This window comes from Erpetoichthys calabaricus, chromosome 5, assembly GCF_900747795.2.
Source record: "Erpetoichthys calabaricus chromosome 5, fErpCal1.3, whole genome shotgun sequence".
Lineage (NCBI taxonomy): Eukaryota > Metazoa > Chordata > Cladistia > Polypteriformes > Polypteridae > Erpetoichthys > Erpetoichthys calabaricus.
In genome coordinates, this window is record NC_041398.2 from 46102365 (window position 1) to 46111328 (window position 8964).

Consider the following 8964-nt stretch of genomic DNA (forward strand, 5'->3'; position numbering starts at 1 on the left):
GGTAATTAAAAAAAATATCTCAAAAACTACTCAATGGGCCAGCTCTCATGACTAAATGGAAAAGACTGCAAAAATCCCAGGTACGAATATTTTTGAAGGATATGTAGATTAACAGTGGATCAGATTGGACCAAAAACAATAGGTTGGGAGTCCGTAACATGCCAAACACAATACATTTGTTTGAAGAAGACCAGTAAATATTTTGTGAAGTTATGATTGTACATAGGTCTCAGTGTTCACACAGGATAGGTTAGAAATCTTGTTCAAAATCTTTGCTAGAATGTTTTCATCCCTGAGCTCTACATGCTGAAGAAAGTGTATAATGTTCTGATTAAAATTGTCATTTTAAGACATGAAAATCAGATTTGACACACACACATACACTTTGCTAAAAAACAACTTTTCTCGACATTTTGAACATCATAGAATCAGAATTGGAACGTACTGTGATAGTGAATTTTTTAGTTCATCACTAAACTTCCATTTACAGGTCAGGTCAGGTTGGGGAGTATGCACTGGTACAGCGTGTTGCCGCGCCCACCACATAATGAAACAGCTTGGAATCCTGGTTGGCAACCCCACCCAGACAGACATGTAGTCCAGTCCCACCCTCCAGAAAAGATTATCTATCTGCTGTAGCCAGGTGTTACGTGGGCGTTCCCTTGGCCTGGTGCATCTGCTCGAGTCCTCAACAATGAGAATCCTGTGAGTCGGTAATGTGCAGGTAATGTTTCTCATTCTGGACTCTGTTAGCAACCGTTAATTCAACATAAATTCAAACAAGCAGTACCCAGAGATTCTCCAAAGAGTCACAGTACCGAAGGAGTGCAGTCCTTGTCTCAGGTCACTGGATAGCGTCCATGTCTCGCAGCCAAAACAGGAAGCAAAACAGGAAGCACCAGCACTCTAAAGACTTGGACCTTAGTCCTTTTGCATAGATACCAGGTTATAAAATATAGTTTAAATTATAACTAGGGGGTTCAACCCCTGCTCACTTCGCTCACCTACTCCCTTGGCCTGTGCTACGCGCCAGCCACTTCGTGTCTCTGATGTTTGCGTTGTAAAGAGGGGAGCTGAACGCACCCCAAGGAGATGTGGTCACTATTCCGAAACCCTCTCTTAAACGGTGATACAATGGGAAACTAATACAGTTTTTTTTTTACCTCCTCTTTGCTCGACTAGCTGCTGGCTTGCTGCTGCTGCTGCCGTGCCGCGTGATCTGCATCTTGCACGGTGCTTCAAACATTTAAAAGCCTGTACAACAACTGTCCTACTGTTTGTGTTTTATTTCCGGCCCCAGGCGTGGTTAAATCTTTTGGCACAAAGTCTCATCTCGCGGGATGTGAGTTCTTGATATTTTTTAGTTTATAATTTAAAAACGGAATAAGAATCTGAAAATCTAACAACATCACATTAAAGTTCGATAAATTCTGAAAAGAATGATAGCAAACATATATATGTAGGTTTTAAAATAAGCCTGATGTAAAGTGTGACAAAAAAGTGACATAAACACGTGACATAAAATCGTTGCACTTTTACGCTTAGAATTTTATCTATATATAGAGTAGATTTTATAATTATATTTTATATAAATATACTGTATAAATTATATTTTAATTATATATTATATAATTATATAGATAGATAGATAGATAGATAGATAGATAGATAGATAGATAGATAGATAGATAGATAGATAGATAGATAGATAGAAATATCATTATATATAATTTAATGATAAAAAAATACACAATACCACACTTTTAATCATAAACAGTTAAATAATTAGTTTTCTCACATCTGCTTAATCCAGTTCAAGGTCGCAGGGGCACCAGTTCATTACAGGGTCCAATCACACATGCACCAACACCAAAACAGTCCAGAATTCTCATTTACTCTAACAGTCTTGTCTTCTGGGATGTGGGAGGAAAACCCCAGAAACTGAAGGAAAACCCATAGCAACACAGAAATAAAATGCAAACTCCACAAAGGAAGCAACCAAGCACATGACTCAATCCCAAAATGTGGGTGTTTGACACAGCCAAACTAATCACTGCACCACAGTGGCACCCTTTATAGATTAATGAAGTAATAAGTATCACTTTATTATGAATTCTTTATTTTATTTAAATGCCTTTTCATGCATCCTTGTAACCTGAGCTTTTCTCAGTGTTGATTACTCCAGCCATATCTCTTTGTAGGTGCTCATCTTTGAAAGCATTATATTTGGGCAGAGTTGATTTGCCACATATATTAAAAAATGTATACTTTTTTAGACCTATTTGATTTGACAAGGTTGTGAGGTTATCTAACTGGTTCAAAGGTTTCATCGGTGAGAAGTCATGTTCTTGTCTGCTTCTTTTTCAGTTCTGAAATCTTTGACCCAAATGTAGACCCACCATTCCCTGCCATCTATGCCCATCTTTCTACCTTCTGTATCTTTCTCTGCTGAACTCATTAAAACATTCATCTCAGCGGTTGCTTCCTATTATGACCCATGAGAACAAAAACCTTGTTTTAATACTTTCATGCACTGTCGGCGGTGTCCTTGTGTATCTTACCAGTACCTTCCTACACTATTTTCTGTACTAAACATGGTATTTCCCATCTGAGATCACAAAACATTTCCATTCTCTTTGTGCTTTATCTTTACAGCCAGTTTGAAAATGCATAGATGTTCTTTAACTGACTTGTAGTTCATACACTAAATGAGCAAACGTGGACACTACTCCAGATTATTATATTAAGGTGTTTAAGCTGCACCCATTGTTAATAGGTGTATAAAATTAGTCTCCATTGCCAAACACTGGTAGTAGAATAATTCATACTGATGAGCTCAGTGACTTTAAACATGGCACTGTTATAGAATGCCACAATTTGCCACAAGTCAGTACGTGAAATTTCTGCTGTGCTAGATCTAGCCCAGACAACTGTAAGTGCTATAATTTTGAAGTGGAAGCATTTAGGAACAATAACAGCTCAGCCATGAAGTGATAGGCCATGCAAACTCACAAAACAGGCCACTGAATGCTGAAGAACATATTGTGTAAAAATCAGCCATTCTCTATTGCATCATCCACAACAGAGTTCCAAACTGCCTCTGGAAACAGCATCAGCACAACAACTGTATGTCAGGTGCTTCAAAAAATCGGTATCCTTGGCTGAGCAGCTGCACAAAAGCCCAAGATCACTATGTACAATGTCAATACTTTGGTTGGAACATGTACTCTATGGAATGATGAATCACACTTCACTATCGGGCAGTCTGATAGACAAATCTGGGCTTGGCAGACGCTAGGAGAACATTAACTTCCGGACTGCATAGTGTCTACTGTAAAGTTTGGTGGATGAAGGATAATGGTCTGGGGATGTTTTTTTAAGAGTTTGGGCTACGGTATGTTAAGACATTTTAAACAACTTTGTGGCAACAGTTTAGGGATTCCTTTTTCTGTTCCAGCATGACACTGCTCCTGTGCATAAAGCCAGGTCCATAAAGTTATAGATTGCCGAGTTTGGTCTGAAGGAACTGAAGTGACCTGCACCTCAACCTTATTGCACACCTTTGGCATAAAGTGGAACATGAATTGCAAGCCAGATCCAACATCAGTACCTGACCTTACAAATGCTCTTTTAGCAGAATGGCACAAATTCCCCCAGACACACTCCAAAATCTTGTGGGAAGCCTTCCCAGAAGAGTGGAGGTTGCTATAGCTGCAAATGGAATGGAAGAGTTTTTTTATTGGGAGACAAACACCATGGTTTTGGAATGGGATGCCCAACAAGCTTAGTTGCGATGGGCAGATATATAGTGTATTTGGAAGTTATACACAATACAGTAAAAGTCTTACTTGCATGTTTTCTACAGACTTGTAACAGTGGTACAATACCAAAAACAGACAATGAATTCAAAACCATATTTTAAAAGCAACTACTGTAGATAATATAGACAAGTAACATTCATTTACTGCCATTCCTAAATCGATTGGTGGAAGTGTTAAGGGCCAAGTACTGCAAGTAAGACTGCAAGAACTGTAATAGTTTGTCATGCTTCTTCTACACATGACATTGTTCACCTCTGTATAGAACCTTTATTTGGAGACGATTAAGGCTGAGGTCCACTTTCCTGCTTTAGAAAACCACATAAGAGATTTCAGAATCAAAGGTCTCTTATTTTCAGAAATATACTTTTTTTAGTTTTTCCCACACCTATATCTTTCAGAATCATCAGTTATCATTGTTAATGCCTTATTAATGAATAACCATTTTTGCTGTGCTACTATATTTTATTCTACAAACTTATTACCATTGCCGCCACACTATGCATTCTTAGACATTCCCCAGTTTTATGATATTAAAAATGAACAAACTGTTCCAAAATAATAATTTCAAAGAAAAACAGAACACAATGAAACATCAAAGTATGTTTTCTTGTATTTCTTACCGCAATGCTTAAAAAAATAGAAAGTCACAGGGAGTGTGCTGGGAGAAAATGGACAATGAAAAAAAATGAACCATGAGTCAGATTTACAGAGCCATGTGGTTTTAATTGAGATAGGGATTCTGTGGGTTTTGTGCCAGGAGATCAGGAAGATATGGAAGTTTTTAGAATGTGAAAGAAAAAATAAAGTAAATGGCAGAGGCAGGAAGAGAGCCAGGCTGGACTTGGTAGAAGTCATTTCTAATTTTGCCCCGAGCAAAGGCAGACAGTATGAAAAAACAAGGGAATACACAAGTGTGGGTATGTTAACCCCCAAGTCGCTATCACAGTCGATTAAAAAAAACAGCAGTCACGATTTGGCCAAACATAGTAGGCCTCATATGGCTGCCAGAGTAACTATAAGAAATAATATTACAGTTTCGTAATGGTAGTCTGGGTAGCAGAAGTAACCCTGAACCTTCTTGTTCTCTCAATAGGTATTTTGCTTACAGCACGATTAACTGGAAGATGTGCCAGGCATTTCACAATGTAAAATGACAGAGCTATAAAACAGTAGTAGCTGGGGATGTTGGCAGTATGATCATCACAGCTGCCTAATAACTTCAGCAACATGAGCTGAATTGACATTCCATTACCTGTCAGTGATGTTTAACTCGACGGAAAGTCTACTTTGGAATGGCTGAAGGTAAAAAGAAGTTGAGTTTAGAAGAGCTAGATGCTACTTTTGCATCCCTTCCTTCTGGAATAGGCTTCAGCTCCCTGTGACACTGTAATGGAAAAAGTGAACTCAGAAAATGGAGAAATGAATTAAAGGAAACTCAACTTTGACTTCAAGAGTTTTAGAATAATAGTTGAGCAAATATTAATAATCGTGACCCACTCCCCTAAACATATACTGTATGCTCTTACATGGAATGGCTCACTTGTCTAGTTAGACACTTAATCTACATACAATACGTGTTGCAACACAGGCTTCACAACACAATAGGCAAAATAATAAATAAAAATTCTTTTTGGAAAAAACTAAAACACACAACATAGACATTAAACACAATGCAAATGAATAAATTCTTCACCCTTTGTGTTTGTCCCAGATATATATTTTTATTGAGTTTTGCGATGACAAAACTGAATGCAAAATGAAGCTCGGCTGTTTTGCTCACCCCACATGCTTCTCTCTAAATAACTTGTTAGTTTCAAACAGTTACAAGCTGTATGACCTTTATAACTAAACATGCATGTTGCAAATTTCAGAGGTATTTAACAGATAATCTACATGTGTTTGACACATAAATACAATAACAGAAATTAACAAAATTTTACAAATTGACAATCGATATATAAAAAATGAGTTATCTGAAAAATCCAGGAAATTAATGTCAATATCAGTAACTGACAGTTAGTTTTGCTGTTTGACGCTCACAATGTGGCAAAGCGGTGGGCATTAAAAAGCTGGTACGACGCTGGGAAAATTGCATTGAAAACGAAAATGACTACGTAGAAAGGTGATGTAATTTGTTTTTGAAATTTTTAATAAATAGAGTTAAAAAAAAAGTGCATAAACATTTTGAACATCCCTCGTAATTTTAATTAATAGAAAATGACAGTTTGACTTAGCTCAGCGGTTCTCAAACTGTGGGGTCCGCGAGACGACCGTAGGGGGTCCGCAGAAAGGGTGAAAATTGCTTACAATTAATAACTTCTTCGCTAAACGCCATTTTATCCAATCGGATAATGCGAATAATAATCAACTCGCCCCCTCACTACTGTTTATATTCTATACTAGCAAAATACCCGCGCTTCGCAGCGGAGAAGTAGTATGTTAAAGAGGTTATGAAAAAAAAAAGGAAACATTTTAAAAATAACGTAACATGATTGTCAATGTAATTGTGTTGTCATTGTTATGAGTGTTGCTGTCTTTTATCTATAATAATAAAAGGCAAAGCCCTCACTGACTGACTGACTGACTCACTCACTCACTCACTCACTGACTGACTGACTCACTCATCACTAATTCTCCAACTTCCCGTGTAGGTGGAAGGCTGAAATTTGGCAGGCTCATTCCTTACAGCTTACTTACAAAAGTTAGGCAGGTTTCATTTCGAAATTCTACGCGTAATGGTCATAACTGGAACATATTTTTTTGTCCATATACTGTAATGGAGGAGGCGGAGTCACGTATCGCGTCATCACGCCTCCTACGTAATCACGTGACCTAAAAACAAGGAAGAGATTTACAGCACGAGTCAAACGCGGGAACGAAGGTAAATGACGTTAATTTTTGACTGTCTTTTAATACTGTGTAAGCATACATATTAACACATGTGCAATTAAACGTGTGCATTTACAGGGTGATTTTTCAGGCTTAAAAGCTCGCCTTTTATCAAACGCGGAAACAAAGGTAACTGACGTTGTTCACTGTCTTTTAATACTGTGTAACCATACATATTAACACATGTGCAAATAAACGTGTGCATTTACGGGGTGATTTCTCAGGCTTAAAAGCTCGCCTTTTACTAAAAAGGTAAATGCAAAACTATTTTCAATCATTCTATGATCTGCTTCTCACAACTGAAGGCACCGTGGCTGATGTTACGTCACTTGCTGTCCGACCATAAGCTTTACCTGGTAGGTAGCCGGACACTCACTTCACTCCCTTTCGGGAATCGAACCTCTGAGGTTTTCTTTTGTTCTTAATTAAAATTTAAAACCAATACTTCACCGCTGCTAAGCCCCTCTAGCGCTGACGTCTGAGGTTCGATTACCGTAAGCAAGTGAAGTGAGTGTGTAATTACATTCACGGCATTCGTAGTCTGATTCACAATCTGATTGTATGGGTGCTTACTTCCAGGTAACGCTTACACTTGGCCACCAAGTCAGCTCGAAGTGATCACTCCAGTAAAGGCAGCTTCACAAAAAAACTGATCCTTAACAAACTGTTATTAGTATATTTTCCCTCAATTTAAAAACGTTTTATTTTCTTCTTAATAAAAATTTAAAAGCGGTACTTCGCCGGTGCGAAGCGCGTGGATTTCACCGACTGACACATACAGACATACTCACTTCACTCCCTTACGGGAATCGAACCTCGGACGTCAGCGCTACAGGCAAAGCCCCTAAAATTGCGCCACGGCGTGTGGTTTGTTTATTTGACAACATGTAGATCGGGGTAATTACTTCCGCACCACGGCGTGTGGTTCGTTTATTTGACAACATGTAGATCGGGGTAATTACATTCACGGCATTCGTAGTCTGATTCACAATCTGATTGTATGGGTAAGGCTTATACTTGGCCACCAAGTCAGGTCGAAGTGATCACTCGAGTGAAGGCAGCTTCACAAAAAAACAGATCCTTAACAAACTATTATTAGTATATTTTCCCTCAATTTAAAAAGGTTTTGTTTTCTTCTTAATAAAAATTTAAAAGCGGTACTTCGCCGGTGCGAAGTGCGTGGATTTGACCGACTGACACATACAGACATATTCATGAGTGCAGGTACTTCGGAAAGAAAGCACCGCGTAAACCTAAAGTTTAAATTAAGTTCATAGACCTACAAAAGGTTGCCATTCATTTGAGGCAAGGTTGCTTTTCTTCTGTACAACTATACGTTGCATTCTCAAGAGTGTGCTTGCACGGCTTCGGATATACATATATATATATATGTATGTCTATATATAAATATGTAAGCTTATAAGTACTGCCTTACTTCTCTTTAAGAAAGGAAGATGTAATGATACTTGATTTAAACGATTCCATGTCTTCCTGGGTTTGCGTAGCTTATTGTCTAAAAAGGAGAAACCCTCATTTATAAAACTTTGCTGCAGATGACTTAGCTTATTGTCAATATCTTTACACGTTTTTTTAAGACTTATTGACTGAAATGTGCTTTCACGAAAAAAGTTATGGCTTTGCTACAGGATACACCCTCCACAAGTTAAGCAAGTAAAAATAAAATATATATTTCTGTTTTATTTAAACCTTTTAAGTTCGTATGCATAGCCCCATTTGGCTGTTTAATTTTTTTTTTTCTTTCTTCAGTAATATTTAATCTCCTTAAAGAAAAAGAACATATCCATTTTACTTTTTTTCTATCTCTGTAGTAATATTTTAGTGTAAAAGAATAACCAGTATTTAAACCTTTTATGTTACTTTATAAATTTATTTTACACAATGTTGAAAAATTAATACAAAAGCTACATATTTTGGCAGCTGCTGCTTTCATTTTCAATAAAATGAAAAAAGCTCTCCAAGAGAAAACGTCAATAAAGAAGAAACAGTTTGCACTATCTAAAAATCAGAAACCCTCATTTATAAAAGTTTGCTGCAGATGACTTAACTGAAAATAAATGAATAGTTCCTATGTGTATAATACATATTTATCTATTTTACTTATGCCTTTATTCCACCAACTTACAACATCTGTGGTACTATCTGTTACATTACTTTTGTTTTTTGCACAACATGCAGGTGAAGTGACTTCCTCAGGGTCACACAGTGGTGTCAGTACCAGGATTTGAACTGACAA